The sequence below is a fragment of the Plecotus auritus genome, assembly GCF_963455305.1.
Source record: "Plecotus auritus genome assembly, chromosome: 8".
Classification (NCBI taxonomy): domain Eukaryota; kingdom Metazoa; phylum Chordata; class Mammalia; order Chiroptera; family Vespertilionidae; genus Plecotus; species Plecotus auritus.
In genome coordinates this window covers 53,232,972-53,253,053 of record NC_137782.1, presented here as the reverse complement: position 1 = coordinate 53,253,053, position 20,082 = coordinate 53,232,972, and the positions used below count along the sequence as shown (strand labels likewise).

At 41.0% G+C, this 20,082-nt stretch overlaps 1 protein-coding gene across 4 annotated transcripts in view; it reads left to right on the top strand.

Moving 5' to 3' along the window:
- Positions 1 to 20,082, top strand: part of CDH20 (cadherin 20) — a 228,792-nt gene that overhangs the window by 118,789 nt on the left and 89,921 nt on the right. Inside the window, exon 2 of one of the 4 annotated variants that reach the window (XM_080685365.1) lies at positions 4,836 to 4,859. The exons of the other annotated variants lie outside the window; for them this stretch is intronic. The gene's annotated coding sequence lies outside the window, so the exon portion shown is untranslated. The remainder of the gene's footprint in view (positions 1 to 4,835; positions 4,860 to 20,082) is intronic. 4 annotated transcript variants of the gene reach the window in all.

The window sequence follows — 20,082 nt, the reverse complement described above, 5'->3', positions numbered from 1 at the left end:
GATATTCATTAACTATTAAATACAGTATGGGAAATGCTTAAAGGGCAAGATGCTTGTAAAAGAGACTGAAGTTGGTAGATATGGGAAGAATTCGGGATGAGGGGTCCCAGACATTGAGCTAGTAAATTACTGATTGATAGTCTTTTTTTACGGAAAGAATTTGACTTCCTGTCAAAGGAAGTTCAAGAGAGATTAAGCCCAAAGGTGGATGACCTCATGTCCCACTCAAGCCTAAGTGTGTAGCTAATGTTAGAGCAGAGAACCATGACCATGAGTTGTCTGTGGAATGATAGAGAGGTTCTCTGTCTTCTTTACTAAAATTCCTAAAGCTGATCGTGCTCACCAATCATATTACTTCCTTCAGTCTCTTTACCTTCCTTGTTCTCTCATAATTTTACATCCATTATGTTGGCGTTTTGTGGCCTTTTCTAATATTTAGAAACTCATTATTTTTCCAATCTCCTTAAACAATTTCCTCCTATTCTCGGTACTAGCAGAAGAAATGGGTTGCTCAAAATCCTTCTTCTAAGTCTTTATTTTACTCATCATTCAAAAGTTTCTTCTTTTGAAACTTATATTATTAACATCCTCCTTCCCAAAACTTCATTGCCATCTTCTACTAGAACTTTCTTCCAACTGCCTCAAAGTGCTTATCTCAGAATTTTCTAGTCTGCCCTACTCCTATCAATGACCATAATACACTCAGGACCATCATACTAATTATAATGTATCTACTATTTATTGAGTGCCTACCATGTGCCAGTCACTATGCTGTTTCTAATCTGTAACACCCCTGCAAAGTTGGTTTCACCCTCCCTACACAGAAGAATGCGTGATTCAGAAAAGTTTTAGAACTTGCCCAAAGCCACAGTTAGAATAGAATTTGAAGCCAAAACCCAAGCTTCCCTACCAATAAAAATAATAGATACCATTTTTTGAATGACTACTAGATAACAGCCACTGGCTTTATACCAATTATTTCTAAATCACACAATAATCTTTGAGGTCCTTATCATTTCCCCTTTAAAGACAAGAAAAAAATAATGAAGCTCAGAAATGTTAAGTAACCTGTTCCAAGTCACACAAGTGGTCAAAGATTTGAACAAAGATCATGCAAAGTCCAACATTTTTGCTCTTTGAAGGGACCACAGTGATATAGAGAAACATCTCTGTTCATATTACCTTGCTGAAACTCCATTCCAGTTTTCAGTTGCTGCATACAAACTTGACTTAAAATATTAGTAATCATGAATTTCCCTCCCTAATCAACAATTTGAGCAGGGCTTGGCAGGAAGGCTCCTCCCTGCTCCATGTGGCATCAGCTGGGGTAATCCAAACAAAGGCTTAAGGATCTGCTTCCCAGGTGGTTCACAGCCAGGACTAACAAGTTGGTGCTGGATATGGCTGGGAGCTCAGCCTAGGCTTAAGGTCACAGACCTCAGTGCCTCTCCAAGTGGGTCTCTCCACTTGGCCTGTTCTTCCTCGAAACACACGGACTAGGTTCCAAAGACAAGCATCCCACAGGAGAGCCAGATGGAAGTTGTATCGCCTTTTATGGCCTAGTCTCAGAAGCCACACAGCATCCCTTACACTGCATTTTATTTGTTAGAAGCCAATCATTAAGGCCGGCCTTTATTTGAGGGGAAGTGCATGAGACTAAACCTCTTATGGGGAAAATACCAAAGAATTTGCCAATATGTTTTAAAATTACAACACATACTGTCCCACAATCTCTCACCCATTTCACCTCCATCCTGCTACACTACTCACAAAAATAACAAACTTCAACCACCTCAGCATCACTGAAAAAAGTACCAAACAGACCTAGCTGGTTTGGCTCAGTGGACAGAGCATCGACCTGTGGATTGAAGGGTCCCAGGTTCGATCTGGTTGAGAGCACATGCCCAGGTTGTAGGCTCAATTCCCAGTGTAGGGCATGCAGGAGGCAGCCAATCAATGATTCTCTCTCTCATTGATGTTTCTCTCTCTCTCTCTCTCTCTCTCTCTCTCTCTCTCTCTCTCTCTCTCCCCCTGTCCCTTCTTCACTGAAATCAATAAAAATATATCTTTTTTTAAATAAAAATATATATTTTTTAAAAAGTGTCAAACACTAGATTTTCACTTAGAGCAGCCTTGGGCAAACTACGGCCCGCAGGCCGGATCTGGCTGTTCTATCCAGTTCTCTTGCTCTCCCCTTTGCTCCTTTACTTTGAATTTATATTAGTTTACACAACACTCCATCCATGCTTTTGTTCTGGCCCTCCGGTCCAGTTTAAGAACCCATTGTGGCCCTCGAGCCAAAAAGTTTGCCCACCCCTGACTTAGAGGCTCACCTTCTTTAACTGTTTTCTGCTTTCATCTTGCTCTCTACCTTACTACTCCTGAACCTGACGTTCTCTATCAAGAACTCTAACCCTTTTCTCCATAATCATTCTTCAAGTCCTTCATCTTAGTTTTGGCTCCACCATAGTCACTGCTGCCCTTTCTAGCACCCTCATAAATCTGCAATTTGAGCACAGCTTGACAAGGAACTATTAAATACACCTTGTTTTTATGTCTGGGCCCTTCTTAGTTGCCCTTCCTCATACTCTCTTCATTATCTATTCCATTTTTATCACCTTACTAGAGGCCTGGTGCACGAAATTCATGCACGGGGGGGTGGGGGTGTCCCTCAGCCCAGCCTGCACCCTCTCCAATCTGGGACCCCTCAAGGGATGTCCGACTGCCCCTTTAGGCCCAATCCAGGTAGTATCAGGCCTAAACAGGCAGACATCCCTCTCACAATCCAGGACTGCTGGCTCCCAACTGCTAGCCTGCCTGCCTTCCTGATTGCCCCTAATCACTTCTGCCTGCCAGCCTGATCACCCCCTAACCACTCCGCTGCCAGCCTGATTGATGCCTAACTGCTCCCCTGCCAGCCTGTTTGCCCCTAACTGCCCTCCCCTGCAGGCCTGGTCCCCCCCAACTGCTCTCCCCTGCCAGCCTGGGTCCCCCCCAACTGCCCTTCCCTGCAGGCCCGGTTGCCCCCAACTTCCCTCCTCTGCCAGCCTGGTCACCCCTAACTGCCCTCCCTGCAGGCTTGATCGCCCCCAACTGCCCTCCCTTGCAGGCCTGGTCCCTCCAAACTGGCCTCCCCTGCTGGCCATCTTGTGGTGGCCATCTTGTGTCCACATGGGGGCAACCATCTTGTGTGTTGGAGTGATGGTCAATTTGCATATTACTCTATTAGATAGGATAGAGGCCTGGTGCAAGGGTGAGGGCTGGCTGGTTTGCCCTGAAGGGTGTCCCAGATCAGGGTGGGTGTTCCCTTGGGGCGTGGGGCAGTCTGGGCAAGGGGCCTGTGGTGGTTTACAGGATGGCCATGCCCCCTGGTGACCCAAGCGGAGGCCCTGGTATCTGGGATTTATTTATTTTCTACAATTGAAACTTTGTAGCCTTGAGTGGAGGCCTGGGCCAGCCAGGGTGTGCGGAAAGTTTGGCTTCCTCCATTGCCTGGGAAACCCAAGGCTCCTGCTCACTCCATGGCCAGAGCCATCTTGGTTGGTTTAATTTGCATACTCACTCCTGATTGGCTGGTGGGCGTGGCTTGTGGGTGTAGCAGAGTGATGGTTAATTTGCATATTATGCTTTTATTAGATAAGATAGTCTGTCTTACTCTCCCACAATTCCTCTCAATTTTTTTACTAAGAAGTTACCATTTATCCCTAAATCCCCCGAACTACCTTTTCCCCTTTCTCATTTTCCTCGTTTCTGCATCACTTGATATGGTTGCCTATTCCTTCTTTAAGCTTCTCCCTTTTTTGCATCCTGGGAAATATTTGTCCTTGCTTCAGTTCATTTCAGTTTAATGGAAGTGCCCCAAATAGACAGGAAAGCCAGTCCTAAAAGCAGGCCTGAGTGCAAGCATACCATGAATTATAGCACAACAAAGCAAGTTACCATATGCGTAAACCAAGTAATTATGTTATCACCACAAGGGGCATGAGATTGAGATGAGAAATTTTGCAAAGGCCAATACAGTATTTGTAAGTCTGCATAGAAGTATTTGCCCCAACCATTGGGATCATGACCCATGGGAAAGAGTTTTGTCTTAGGAAAAGTGCACAGTAAATAGATCTTTCCTTGGGCCATAGTACTTTTAAAGTATCTAATGTAAGCTCTAGACCAGCCGTGGGCAAACTACAGCCCGCGGGCCAGATCCATCTGTTCTATCCGGTTCTCTTGCTCTCCCCTCCGCTCCTTTACTTTGAATTTATATTAGTTCACACAAACACTCCATCCATGCTTTTGTTCCGGCCCTCCGGTCCAGTTTAAGAACCCATTGTGGCCCTCGAGTCAAAAAGTTTGCCCACCCCTGCTCTAGACCTTCCCTTTGGAATAAAAATATATACTGACAGTAAGACACAAATATTTGAAAATGGAGCTTAGTATGCTCTCCCTTAGGTTTACTGAATTTGAGGTCCATAGTGGACTTTAGTAGGAAATAGTTGGACACAGAGTTAGGATGCTCAGCAGAGAAATTCAAGCTGAACTAATTTAGTTTCAAACTGAACTAAATTCAAATTTAAAGCAAACAGATGTACAATAGCTAATGCCATTAGGTGGAGTTTATAACCCTAAAATATAAGTATGGTAGATTGACATGTATGTTGAGGGTTGACTCTTGGGAAACATCTGGAGATCAAACAGAAAGTAGAACACACAAAGAGATTGGTGAGGAGTAGCCAGTGATTGGGGAGGAAAGAATGAAGAGTGTAGTTTCATGTCAGAGAATTCTGAGAGGAAAGGGGTTTGTAACATTCAATAAATATTCATTAATTGCCTTTGTATTACAGGTTGAGGATACAGCAAAGAAAAAGGTGAGCAAAGTCCATGACCTACGGGATAAGCAGACATTTAATTAGTAGTTATTAATATAATAAGCTAAACCAACAATTCCCTTTAGAAAGGAATGTTTCATTTTAAGTTCATATCATGACTTTACTGTTCCCTACGTGGCCTCTGAAGCCATTTTGCAAATCTCACAGGTACATAATCCTACTCTGTCACTTCCATTCTGTGTGTTCCAGTAACATTCTACCACCCCAACTTATACTTTATTCCTGCCATCATAACATGTGTCCTGAACAGTAGATTCCTGCCTAGGTTGAGTACTTAGCAACCCTGTTATCCTACACCTGACAAAGGCTCAATGCTGGTTTAAATCTAGGCTGTACTAGCTACATAACCCTGGGCAAGTACTAACCATTATGCATTTCAGTTTTCTCGTCTGTAAAATGAAGGTGAAGTTACCTCCCTCCTATTGATATTGTGGGGCATTAAATCAGATAATACTAGTATGTGTAAGCCACAGACCACAATTTTTGGCCTACTGTTCATTAAATTTCAAACAAAAACAAAAAGGAAAAGAAAACTAGAAATGTGTTTAGGACAATTCAATCTCTTTTGATTTAGAGGGGAAGCTAGAGAAAGCCCAGCCCTCACCCTACCATTTAAGGAAATCATAGGAGACCATGTATTTCAGTGTACTTATAAGAAACATCCTCCTCTCTCAAATACAACAGGGAGGTCAAATAATATAAGCCTGAAAAGTGTCTGTGGACTGGGCAAGAACACCTTGGGTAAGTTTCAGAAGCCATTTCAATTGATTAGGGAAGGCAAAGCCAGTAATCACTAGGTAGCAGAGTGAATAGGAAGTGAGAAAGTGAAAACTATATGAACTTTCCTTTCAGAAGTGTGGCTACTGCAGGAATGAGAAGGAGGCACTATTTAATTATAATTAACTGGTGCTCCTCTACAATCCCATAAACTTTCCCTGAATAGAGCAAAATTGGTCTTCTTGGTTTTATTTGAGCAAAACCTCATTTATTGTCTCTCAAATTTGAAAAGTTAGGTTGTTTTAAATATTCATCCTGCTCTAATGACCAGCTTTCTCTCCTTCCTGACAATTTGATGACATTTATGTATCAGGAGGCATGACTAAATCTCTCTTTCTGGAGATATTTAAGAAACAGATAGACATTATTGCTGAAAGGGTTGAACTTGCTTTAAACTAGGTGACCTCTGAGGTCTCCTTCTCAACAGCAGAAGTTAATGCTCTTTGGGTTCTTCTATCTAAAATCAATTCCAAGTGGTCATATCAATCTCTCCACTGAGAAAGGACTGATATATTCTTATACCACATGCCCTTTCTGATTATATCACCTGTACACCCTGATTCCTGGTACTTAGAGAGGCTACTGATGGCTTTCAAGTCCATTGCCCCATTTATATTTTGCTTTCAATGCCAAAAAAGTCAAGAGGACCATATTCACTTAGCACTTTTCTCATTAAAGCCAAACATGAGCTGACCGCCCCCCCCAACCTTTACTACTCAAACCAATAATAACCTCATTTAATTCCAGCACAGAACAATGTCTTTCTCCTAAAATTAATGTCTTGTCCACATAAAATTGAAATACAGAATGCAGCCTTCCTAATGACAAGTAGAAAGCATAAAGGTGACTTTTAAGGAGATAAATTTATTCCGTCAGGGAAGGAATAAAAACCTTTTGCTACTCACCTGTGACTTGAACACTCCTAAGCAGTGAATTCTTCCCTTATTTGTAACTAAACATGATCTACCACTCAGCCTTCCTTTGCTGATGTGTTAAATTAATATATATCATTAACATAGACATCATTTCTGATCCTCACATGTCCAATGGCTCTGTATGAAAAGACCAGGCAGTGTGTTGGCTTCCAATAGCCATGCACACAGAATACACTATACAAATGGATAGGTGGTAGGAAACACAGCACTCTAAATTATTTAAAATAGCATAATTGTATAGCCTCTATTTAAAAAGAATCTCAAGCAAGGTAGTGAGAACTGTTTTGAGGTAATGGAATAATAAAGAATTAAAATGAACCAATAAGTATTTCTGGAAATAAAATATAGAAATATTTATGCTGTTTAATATGAAAGTCCAGGTTTTAAAATAGGGAGATATATTGGATAATTTAACAGAGAAGGGGTATTTTACTCAATGAATCAAAATCAAGAGTCTTGCATTCAATCTTCTGTTATCTATTTTCCAGATGTGACCTAAGATAAATAATGTTGGCTATTCTCTCAAAGATAACTTCCTCAAACTGTGTTTTTTGTTGTATTACCTCCAGTGATCAACTATCATTTGGTAAATACTTAATAGGTGTCAAGTATTTAATTTAATCCCCACAACAAACCTTCAAGACTTATTTTAGCATCCTCCTCCTTCTCATCATCGTCATCCTCATTACCAGCATTATCATCATCATCACCAGCATCCCATTATGCAAACAAGAATTATAATCAAAACTTGTTAAACACTAATGATGTATTTAATTCATTTACTACAACTCTATCAGGTAGTTACTACTATCACTATCAATGCCATTATAACTATCATTCCTGACATAGGTAAACTGAACAACAGAACATTTACGTAATTGGTTCAAAGTCACCAGTAAGTGGAAAGTCTGTCCTGCCTCTCAGATAAGGAAAATAAGGCTCAGAGTGGAAAATTATCTCAGTCTAGGTCACAGAGAGAGAAATGGGGATAAAATGCAACCCCCCTTTTTTAATGTTTACATTTTATTACAGAAATTTTCAAAATAGATACCCAAATAGAGAGAATGGTATGAACTCAAAACAAGACTTTCAGCACCCAGTCTAAAGCACTTTTTCTAGAATGTTTTACTTACAAAATAAAAAAATTACTCCAGCAATTTTTAATTGAAAGAGCTTTGTTATTTCTAATTTTAAAGGTAACACACATTTATTATACAACCATTCATTCACAATAGAAAGGTTGGCCTCTATTGTGCATATCCTTCCAGACTTTCTCCAAAGATGGGTGGGCACATGATAGGTTGTTTTTTACAAAACGTAATGATACTATATACACCTTTAAAACCTGCTGATTTTCTTCTTTAAATGTACCTTGGATATATTTCCATTACAATAAATATTGATCTACAGTTTCATTCTTGATGTTCACATTGTATTCCATTATATCAATGAACCATCATTTACTTAATCAATCCCTTATTGAAGAATATTTGTTTTTTCAATTTTTTTGTTTCCATAAAAATATTGTGGCAGATTGCCTACCTTATACAACTTTATATGCTTGTAAAATCAATTCTTAGAAGTTCCTGGCACAGAATAGGTTCTGTTTAATAAATTTGTTTAATTAATGAATGAAAGTGAAATGGCTATAATAGTCTTTATAAATCAATAAATAATATGTAGAGATTTTTAATTGCTACTTAAAGATCCATAGATACTAATTAGACCTTGAAAAGTTTTATCAAACATAGCTACTAAGTGAGATTATCCCTTGAAACTCCTTTGCTTCATATTGTTACCAAATTTTCTAAATATAAAGTATCAATGTTTTGTGTGTGTGATATAAAGCACATATGAATCAATATCTTTAGATGAAAAATAAAACTTTTTAAAATTTTAACATCTGAGTAAAAGCATTAATGCAAAAACGCATTAATTTAACCTTCTCTTCCTTTTTAAATACATTTAAAAACCCAAGATACCTTAAATTATTTATTCAACAGTAAGTTGCTAAACTCAATCCTCTATCCTATAATCTGGTTGGCCCCATTCCTCTGATTTGCTCCAAGTAGGTGTAGAATTCAACTGGCTAACAGATAATAAATTTTAGTACATTTGATGATATTTAGTTCAATTTTTTTCTTTCTTCAAGTTATCAAATACACAACGTGACCTGGTGTTCTCTGCTCTGCAAAGGATTTGGTACATACCTCTGAAGTTCTGCCAGACCTGTACTTGGCTATTTGTTGTTCATGGGTAATACCACTAGCTGCTGTACTTCTCAGGTTTGGTAGTGAAGACTCACAGACCAATCTCTTCCAATGCTCAAAGATTTCTAATCTATTGTAATAAAGCTGCTTTTATGATGAAAAAATAAAAGCTATTTATGGTTAAACAGAACTATATAATCACATAACTATTAAAAAAACGAAGTTTGCTTTAGACAATAAATAAATTAAATTCTAAAAATCTTAGTTATTCAAAGAAAACACAACAAAGTTTGAAAGGAGAGGTCTTGAGAGATGTTAACTTTACAATTTATGTAATAAGTATTAATTTGAGATAAAATTAAAGGGTCATCATGTATATGCCATTTAGCATGTTAGCCACATGAACCTAGATTTGCATGGGAGACATTTTTCAATGGACACCGATTATTTTTCATAATTTAGAAGTGTATATGATTTTCATTGTTCTGGTTGGTAGAGGGAAGTAGTATGGGTTCTGGAGTGAGTTTGGGAAAGAGAACACTGATAAACATTCTTCACTTGATCTCAGTGACTGAGTTCCTTGATAATCTTATAAAAATCTGTTATCTTCTAATGGCTATTACTTTGTTCTTTTCTCTCAAGAGGGAAAAGCATCGCCATGACTTCTCAGCCAGTGATTATGGATTAGTGGAGAAACTCAGTAAGATGCAGAACCTGTTTCACAATTCTCCAGAGTGTCACACCATATGCCACCCAATCCTTTTCCTCTTTCAGAACGCCCAACTCCATCAGTGTGTGGGTTTGGGGTCAACATGAAGGAGGAACACAGAAAAGAAAGGATCACACTGAATAATGGAGACCTCTCTGAACTCCAGAGAATGCTGGTTCCATTTAGTCTTTTTTTCCCCTTTTAATGAAATCCACTCCAGCTTTTTCTGTACTCTTCCAGAAACAGATTATCTAAAAAAAAAAGAAAGAAAGAAAGAAAGAAAGAAAGAAAGAAAGAAAGAAAGAAAGAAAGAAAGAAAGACAAACAGAAAAAAGCAAAAAAAAAAAAAAAAAAAAAAAACCTCCTTGATTAATGAAGTCATTTCCAATAGATCTTCCAATCAGAAATTCTAAATTGACCTTTGTTTTGCATGAAACTCTGTTCTTTCTTCCGCTATAGAGCAGCAGTGTTCCCTTTGAAGCATTCCCAGAATCCGAGACCTTTAGTTAATCACTGATGCTGCAGTGGTTGCCTAACCACAGATTACTGATATGAGCTGTGGCTATGAATCCAGAACACCAGGTCTGAATGGCTGAGCCTTCATTAATAACTGCAATAAGACTAACTAGCCTTCCCTGGTCAGGTGACTCAGCTGGCTGGAGCATTGTCCCTCCCATACACCAAATAAAGGTTGCAGGTTTGATCCCCAGTGGGACATACAGAACCAAGGAATTGATATCTCTCTTTCACATCAATGTCTTTCTCTCTCTCTCTCAAATCAATAAAAAAATCACACCCTCAGGTGAGGGTTACAAAACAATAATAACCAGCCTTTATTCAGCACTTAAGAGTTTTGCCAGGCACTGTTCTCAGTGCCTGTTGTACTGACTCTTTTAATGCTAATAACAATTTTGAAAGTAAGGTACTTTTATAATCCTCCCATTTTGCAAATGAGGAAACTGAGGCACAGACAGGTTAAAATCTGCCCAAAATATCATAGTGGCAGAGCACTCCATGTTCATCCCTATGAATATTAATTACTAGGGGCCTGGTGCATGAATATTTGTGCACAGGGGGTAGGTCCCTCAGCCTGACCTGCACCCTCTCCAATCTGGGAGCCCTCAGGGGAGCCCTCTCCAATCTGGGAGTTTCTGTCTGTCTTTGCAATCATATGAGCAATTTGTCTGAGACCCCAACCCCGTTTGGTTTGGTGCTCATAGAATAATAGAGGTCTTTTTTTTTTCTTTGCTCCATTGGTGGAGATTTCCTAGAAGTTGCAGGATATCTTCCCTTTAATTTTTCCTCAACACTGTGACTTTACTTATGTCTCTCACCTTTGCTTTCCCTCCATCCCCCACCCTCAACAGTAACCTGCTCCAGGTTCACTTTGTTCTAGTGCAGCCCTGGGCAAACTACGGCCCGCGGGCTGGATCCGGCCCGTTCAGCTGTTCTATCCGGCCCGCGGAGGCGAAAGAACGGAGGGTTCTCTTGCTCTCCCCTCCGCTCCTTTACTTTGAATTTATATTAGTTCACACAAACACACCATCCATGCTTTTGTTCCGGCCCTCCAGTCCAGTTTAAGAACCCATTGTGGCCCTTGAGTCAAAAAGTTTGCCCACCCCTGTTAGTGTCTAGGACAGTGGTCGGCAAACCGGGGCTCGTGAGCCACATGCAGCTTGCAAGCCGTGATTTGCCACTCTGTTGACTAAGGAGTTTGCCGACCACTGGTATAGGAGATCCACAACACGTCTGCCACCAAAACTACGATTCCCAGCATTCCTGGTGCTCCCCACGCTCTGGGCTTCCACTTCTGGTCCAGGGGCTGCACAAACCAAAAGAACTGCGAACTCCAGCTGCCCCCAGGCCGGGCTGACAGGACCGGACACTCCAGTGGTGTCCCCAGGACCCTGGCCGCTTGGCGCTGGCGCGTGAGCCACTGGCCACAGGCTCAAAGTGAGTGGGGTCCCCGGGGATGCCCGCCGTGTTGCCCCGGCTACACAGAGAGTGGATGGGCGTCCCGCCTTGCCCCCAGCCACTAGGTGCCTGGGCATGTAGGCCCTGAGCTGCTGGGGGGCAGGGTGGGTGTCCCACCCCGCCCCCCGTCTGCTCGGCACCTGCACACATGTGTGCTGCCCACAGGCCCACCATCTTTGTTGGGTTAATTTGCATACTCACTCCTGATTGGCTGTGGCCGTCACGGAGGTACAGTCAATTTACATATTTGTCTATTATTAGTATAGATACTTACCCTTCCAAGCTGGGTAATTTTCCCCAAACAATTCAATACCATTAATTTCCTCATCTGCCATGGGATTAGATAACATCAGTATTAATGCCTGTCCTGTCTACTTCACAAAATTGTTGGAAAGATCAAATATGATGGGAGAGGAATATGTTTGGGATTTTTTTTCTTCTTTGGAACAGTTATAAAAATACAAAATATAGAATAGATAACATATGTGGCAACATCTTAGCTATTTCGGTAGGAACTGAGTGCTTTCCAGAGTCAAACCAACACTGAAAACATAGGAGGCTGAGGATTCTCCAGCCTCTCAACCCCTCCCCCTTTTCCATCCAGTCAGGCCTGGGGCCTCCACTGCCATTGCTGCAACCTCCTTTGTATTTTGCATCTATTTTTAAAATGCAGATTCTCCAGTGAACAATCTTTGTCAGTTGACTCTTTTTATGAGCAAAGAAACCAGACTTCCTTCAAACACTTTTAAATAAAATACACAGAGCACAGCACAAGTATTTAAATGAACATGACAGCACGTCTTTCTGTTCTGTTATTTCCTCTGCCTCTCTGCATCTCCTTTCCATGTCTATCTCTCTGTCCTTCTATCTGTCTGCCTTGTTGTTGGTATGAGACCCTCAAATCTAGTTACCTTCTTATTCTCTATGATCTCCTCCCTCTGCCCCTCCATTCCCTCTTAGCTTACTGTGATTATAATATTGAACCAATAGATCACCTAGTATTTACTCTCTCAAAATAGGGTTGTGCCTAGTTAAGGACTAGTGGAGTATTCTAAATACCAATTTCCAAAAAGGACCCCAAAATACCTGAAGTTGTAAATGATTTATTTAGCCCTTACTCATAATTTATTAGTCTCATTCCTGCAATATTCAGGGTAAAGGAAGTCTGGAAAGTAGCCTGTCAAAGAGAAAGTATCTCTTCCCACATGAGGCCCACCATAGTCCCCTCCCTTCCAAAGCAAAGCAGCTGGGTCTGTGCTCTGCCAGACACAGGCAAGAAATTGTTCTCCACAAACCTCTTTGATTTTACATCCATCAATAGAACAGCCTGCTGGGTTGGGGAATCAGGCTGACAGGCTCATTCTGATGGAACCTACGATTCCATCAGAAGCTGAACAGAAGTTAACGGGCCCACATGCAGTAACCTAATTTGAGAGGAGACTGTGCATAAGCATTTGAGAACAAAAGTCGCCCTACAACGGTTTGTGAATTGATAAAAGCACATTAGTCCAGGATTTGTGTTTGTCAAGTGGCAAGGTGATGACAGAGTAAATCTTCTAAATTTAAGTATATTTTATGTTAACTGCATAATGTAGCATAGATTTGTTGCTTTAAATCTCATCAACAGGGAGCTAGAATTGGGCTTGTTGATTTCCTTTTATTATCCACTAAAATGACTCCAGTCCTTGTTGGTGTTTACTTAAGAAGCACAGATATATTTCTGAATAGCTTTACAACTTTAAGTGTTTTAAGAAACTTTTTAAATACCATTTAGTTAATTGTACCATGATAGCTCCTAAGTGGGACATTATATCTATCACTCTTAAGTGCTGCTATGGATATAATAGCTTGAGTCATATTATTATAATTTATTTTATTTAGAGCACCTGGAAAGCTAAAATTCAAATATGCCTCAACCAGCTATCATTCCAACTATTGCGTACCTTAGTAATAAGTAAATACTAGTGAAACTATTACCTCTGGTAAAATTATATTCTGAATTCTTCAATGATAGAATATGAGTTCAATGTAGAGATACATCTTTCTTTTTTTCCCCTCACTCTACACAGTTAAAAATGTTTCCTCTGTAAGGCAAGTATCTGTGTGTACTGAGTTTTTGAACTTTCAGTTAGTGCACTTAGTGGGGAGAGAATGAGAATGAAGGAGAAAGGGTTAACTGTGGAACTGTGTGGGAGATATTGCTAAAAGCTAAATCCAAAATGCACTCAATGCTAGTCCAGAAATCGTCAGGCGTTAGGAGGGACTGGCCCAAGAAAATGAGTCTGAAGCTAGATACACCCAAAGTGGACCAACTGTTCTCTAGACGTGGTTCACCAAATAGCAGCTGTTTACACCACCAATGAGATTTTTAGAAATGCAAAAGCTCAGGCCCCATCCCAGGCAGACCTGATAAAATGTGCACATTAACAAGACCCTCAGAGGAGTCCTATGCACTTCCCAATCTGAGCAGCCCTGTCTGTACCTGGCCCAGAACCTCCACTGGGAAGATGGAAAGTCCACCTTGATTAACCGCAGAAACTAACTAGGAATACTAGTCATTCCTAGGCAGAGATGGTGCTATAGACATAATGAAAAGAAAAAAGCTGTAACTCTTTAAAAAATCAAATCAACCATAGAGACAGGGAAGAGGAAAAGTGTCACACATTTAATTCCAACCAACTGTTGAAACAAAAAGCTCTTGTTGGAATGATTTTACCTTCCTCTCTGTGTGATGTTATTGGATTTGATTCCTTTTTTTCTAGAGAAGGACACATTTTTAAAAACTGACCAAAATTCAGTATTCCATCCAGACACTTTCAATTTGGCAGGTGGGAAGCAAGTTTTGCATAAAGACTGAGCTCACTGAAAGCGATTAGAATTTTGAGCTGGAAAGTACAAAGGCATTTTAAAGTCAAAAACTGTTTAGAAGAAAATAAATACAAGTGACCTTGATGTTATTCGGCAATGATATTCATATCTCAGACCCATATGAGAATAAGCTCCTTTGGGTTCCTTTGTAACTAGTCTCCCTGGCATTGTGTTCAAAACAATATATTTTATGCTAAATTTCAATTTTTAATTTTTCAATTAAGGTTTATGTTCAATATTATTTTGTATTAGTTTCAGGTGTGCAACGCAGCCAGGCGTCCTCAAAGGACATGCGGCCCGCCGAGGACATTTATCCGGCCCGCTGGATGCTGCTGCCTGTCCTGCTTAGCAGCCGACTCGTCCCAGGCCCGCAGTGCGCATAGGAATTTGTTCATAGTTGTTTTTTTTTAACTATAGTCCGACCCTCCAACTGTCTGAGGGACAGTGAACTGGCCCCCTGTTTAAAAAGTTTGAGGACCCCTGGGTTAGACAATCATATATTTTATTTACAAAGTTTTCTCCCTGATATTTCCATTACCCAACTGGTACCATACATAATTATTACAATATTATTGTTTGAGTTCTTTATAAATTTTGTATATTAACCCCTTATCAAATGTATCATTGGCAAATATGTTCTCCCATTCAGTGGGTTGTCTTTTCACTTTGTTGATGGTTTCCTTTGCTGTGCAAAATACGCTAGATTTCACTCGGGCAAATGACAAAAAATGGGAGGTGTAGTAGGATCCAAAACACATCTAATTTAAGTGGATAAGCCAGTCACAGAAATGACATGCAATACAGGGAGGCCATAACTTAAATGGGCAATCACCACTGCAAAGGCTGTGCTTACCCAGCTAATGGAGCCTCAGAACAGGCTGCCCTCTTGACAGTTTAACACAGTCCTGCACCTCCCACTCATGACAGACACCCATGGGTGTGATGTGGGCAGCTCCATCATCCTTTCCTGAAGGTAATTTGCAGGGTCAGACTGACTCTAGTCTCAAAATACATTTGAGATTTTTTACATCCCTTGGCCATATGGTGTATTTATTGCATAAGCTATTTTGCAGTTTCCTTTTTCCTTAGCCATTTGTATTTTCCACATGGTTTTGCCTTTTTTCCCCAATAAGTAGATATCCTAGACACAGTTACAGCTGCTCATGTCAGACAATATTTAACTACTTTTTTTTCATTCGTTTTTCAAATAACTTATTGATTCAGGAATAAATACATCTTTCAGTATTTTTTAGTCAGAATCCTATATAATAAAAGCCTAGGTGACGTCACGCCCTTGCACAACGTCGTCACAAGATGGCGGCCACAAGATGGCCACCACAAGATGTCCACGCACACAGTGGAGGTGGGGCCCAGTAGCCACTCCGTGCGGTGAGGCCTGGGGTCCCACAGCTCTGCGCAGCGTGGAGAAGGCCGGTCCTGGCATCTCCGCCGCCTCATGTGGAGGAGGCCGGTTTCGGCAGGGGAGGGCAGTTGTGGCCAATCAGGCTGGCAGGAGAGGGCAGTTGTGGGTGATCAGGCTGGCAGGGGAGGGAAGTTGGGAATGATCAGGCCAGCAGGGTAGCAGTTAGGGGGCAATCAGGCTGGCAGGCAGAAGTGGTTAGAGGCAATCAGGCAGGAAGGCAGGCGAGCGGTTAGGAGCCAGCGGTCCCAGATTGTGAGAGGGATGTTCCTGATTGGAGAGGGTGCAGGCCGGGACAACCCCCCCTCCCACGCCCCCGTACATGAATTTCATGCACTGGGCCTCTAATCTTATTTATAATATCTCAGGTGATAGTTCTAAACAACTGTTTGACATAGTTATATTTTTTCACTAAAATAATATAAATGAGTGTTTTAACTACTGGGTTCCTTTTTAAAAGAAAAATAGAAACTGGCATTTCATAAAAAGGTAAATTTGAACCACAGCATATATAGATTACATAAAAATTATGCAAGTGGCCTATTTAGTTTTGGGAAAATGTTTTAGTTTCTTTTATGGCTATAATCCCATCTCAAACAGGAGTATACAAAACTAATGAACTCATTAAAAATTGGACCAAAATGATTATTAACTACAGAAAAATAGTTAAGCATGCTATATTCATTTCTAAGTTACCATAACACAGTACCATAAATTGGGTGGCTTAAAACAATAAAAATTTATTGTCCCACAGTTCTGGAAGCTAGAAGTTCAAAATCAAGGCTTTTACAGGGCCTTGCTCCCTTCAAGCCACTAGGGGAGGATCCTTCCTTGCCTCTTCAAGCTTCTGACAGTCAACATCAATCCAACCTCCATCTTCTCATGACCACCATCCCTCTGTGACTCTGTCTTCTCTTCTTATAAAGACATTGGTCTTACAGAATTAAGGGCCCACCCTTGTGGCTTGATATTAGCTTGATAATATCTGCATAGATTCGTTCCAAATAAGGCCACATTCACATGTACCAGGAGTTAGGACTTCAGCATATCTTTTGGTGGGAAGACACAACCTATAACATAGGCCTAGCGTTTTCTCAGTGACACAGTATAGCCTATAACTTCACCAAAATAGGAGTATTATTTTTTCCTTCTGCCCCAAAAATTGTCATTTATTTTCATTTGCCTTCGCAAAACAAACAAATTGCTAGAAATCAAGCAACACTGCTAATGTAATGTGTCCAACAAGTATTTGATAAAGGTTATCTCAGAAGAAAAGGAATCTAGGGCGTGTCAGTGACATCTGCACCAATAACAGGAGCTAATAACGTAAGATCCTTTAGATTTTCAAGTAAGGCATAGGGTTTAAGAAAACAAAGTTATAAAGTTCAAAAGATTCATCAAGGGCAGAGATAGAAGTCTATCTAAAGTCATTTACTCCTTATCATAAATAATTTCATATGATAATTCTTTGATACCAGTTGAAACATAATTCATACTAGTAAGTTATATATCATTCAAGATTTAACATATTGTAGTAAACAACTTCTTTTTGTTGTTACACTTCTGTAACTGATTTTAAATGTCACTTTCTTCCCAGACTTACAATGTTCCCAACTTCCCCTTGAGTACCACGTCAAGGCCCTCTCCACTATCCCTTTGTCAACCTCCAGTCTGGGCTCCCTCTCTCTTCTTTGAAGGCTCATGGGCACCCTCACAGGCACCTCTCAGCAGCACTATCCCAGTTGCTGGCCTCCTCTCATCTCAACCCAGCTCCCTACTCCTATCCCAGTGTGTATTGAGATACACATCCATGCCTCTCAAACCTGAACATGGGACTTAGTCAAAGTGCAGATTCTGATTCACCATGTCTTGGGGGGCAAGAGGGTGGTCTGCTATCCTGCATTTCCAACAAGCTCCTGGGTGATACCCCTGCCACTGTCCATGGGCCACTCTGTGTGGAAAGACTATACAACCTGACTGCCCTACTATTTCCCTAGTTGGGCCTGCCTTTCCCCAAAAGATCTCATACTGCAAAATGATCTCTTACCACCTCTACTAGCCTCCTCTCCTGAGCTCCTGCTGCCTTAAGCACATCTCAGGTGAGCAAATGAATACTAAAGAATACTAAAGTCACTACTAAAGAATAAGTGACTCATACACTCTCCTTACCTACCCTCCCCTTTCTCCCACAGGTTTTCAATGGCAGTTTGTGTGAATCTCTAAATCAAGTAACCTTCGCTTGAAGTGTAAATATTGGTACATTTTTTCTGGAGGGTGGAGTCAAGATTGTTATCAGACTTTCAAAGAATTCCCTAATCCCAAAGAATAAAAAAGTCATACTCTAAATAGCAAAATGTCAGTAACCTTGTAGAAAAGGGTGAGGAGTAGGGGTGAAGGGGCCTCCTCCTGAAGCTCACCACTTGGCTTCCTCCTTTCCCTTTATGAGGCTGCTCCTGGGGAGAGGGAGAGAGCAGAGCTGGGGGCTGCAACTGGTTTTCTACTCACATTCCCTCAAACTCCAAGGAGATGCTTAAGGTTCTACTTCTTTGAATTCAAACAGAATTCCCATCTGAAGGGTGGAGTGCAGGCTGCAAGGTCAACTCCCAGCCCTTAGAGAAACCTGAAGGTAAGATCAGATATGGAGGGAAAAGCTGTGTCCTCATTGTGTCCATCTGTGGCTAAGGTTGCAGGGTCCAGGACATCCAAACTCCCAAACCAGGGAGAGGGCAAGGGCCCTCACACTATGGCAAAAATGGGTACTCCTGCCAAAGAAAAAGGAATCCTAAGTGTTCTGACAGGCCTGGAGCTGTAACTTCTCATTCCTTCACCCACACTGGCCCTGGAAAAGCCTTGTTTAGCTAAACATTAAATGAGATCACATATGTTAAGGACCCAGCATGGAGCCCAGCAGATATTAGGGATTCAATAAATATTAGTTTCCTTCCCTATTAAAAGTAACGCCAACTACGCTGTTTATGTGATTTGCTTGCTATTATTACCATAGAGCACAGTAAGAAGTGCGTGCATAATTAAATATGTACCACTAAGGTAATTTTGCTTTTAAAATTTTATTGATAACAGCATTATACACTTTATGTAAGCTCCGAGCTTTTCTGCTTATACAGCCTGGTCATCTGTTCCTAACTTTTGGAAAAAATGCAAGGAAACATCTAAGCAGGGGTCCTCAAACATTTTAAACAGGGGGCCAGTTCTCTGTCCCTCAGACCATTGGAGCGCCGGACTATAGTTTAAAAAAAAAACTATGAACAAATTCCTATGTGCACTGCGGGCCCGGGACGAGTCAGCTGCTAATCAGGACAGGCAGTGGCACCCGGCAGGCCGGATAAATGTCCTCGGCGGGCCACATGTGGCCCGCGGGCCGTAGTGTGAGGACACCTGACTAAGGGAAGAACATTTTAGTGGGTTAACAAGGTAAAAAAAAAAAAAAAAAAAAAAAAGTTCAACCTCTTCCTGCAGCTGTGGAATCTCACTTTCCGCACTGTTCCTCCTGTCCTAGCCGAGTTGCACCCCTCAACCCTGGTGCTCCCCACACCTGCCTCCCTTCATCCTCCACACAACATACCTTCTCACTGTCCTCTGACACTGCTGGAAAAGCAGGGAATCTCCAGGAATATCCCCTTCCATCCATGTGCTTCTGGAAGCTTCAATTAATATGCTGTTCAACCCCAACAGTCTGGGAACTACAACCAGGGCAGAGCATGCTATGGAAGCTGGCAGCTGCCTGTCAAAACCTCTCCTCACTACAGAATCCCTGACCTAAACACTGGCTGGGAGTGAATGTGGGCTATGACTTGATGCCACAAAGCAGCTGAAGGCAGCCACACCCATTTATCAATATTGGAGACTAGGAGGAAACTTAAGCATCAGAAAGAAAAATAGCCAGACCTCTCAAACTTGAAAGCAGACATTAACAAACCAAGCACAGAGCTCAAAGTTGAGATTGAGTTAGAACCGTCCATCATAGTCTACATATGAATTATTCTTACCAAAGTAATCTATGGAGCAATTCATCATATTTTTAAAAATTCTCAATAGTATCTATCTGTAGGAAATGACAGTGTCCACAAATGGTATCAATGATTTCCAAAATGCCTTGAGACATCAAACAACTTCAACCCCCAAATAAATCCTACAGAGTATTTTAAACATGCTCATTAAAGACCTTGCTAGAAACAAACTACTTGGCCTGGTTGTCCAAGAACATCCCTTGATACATTTTTTTAAGTAGATTTTTAAAAAATATTTTTTTCTTGATTTCAGAGAGAGGAAGGGAGAAAGGGATAGAAAC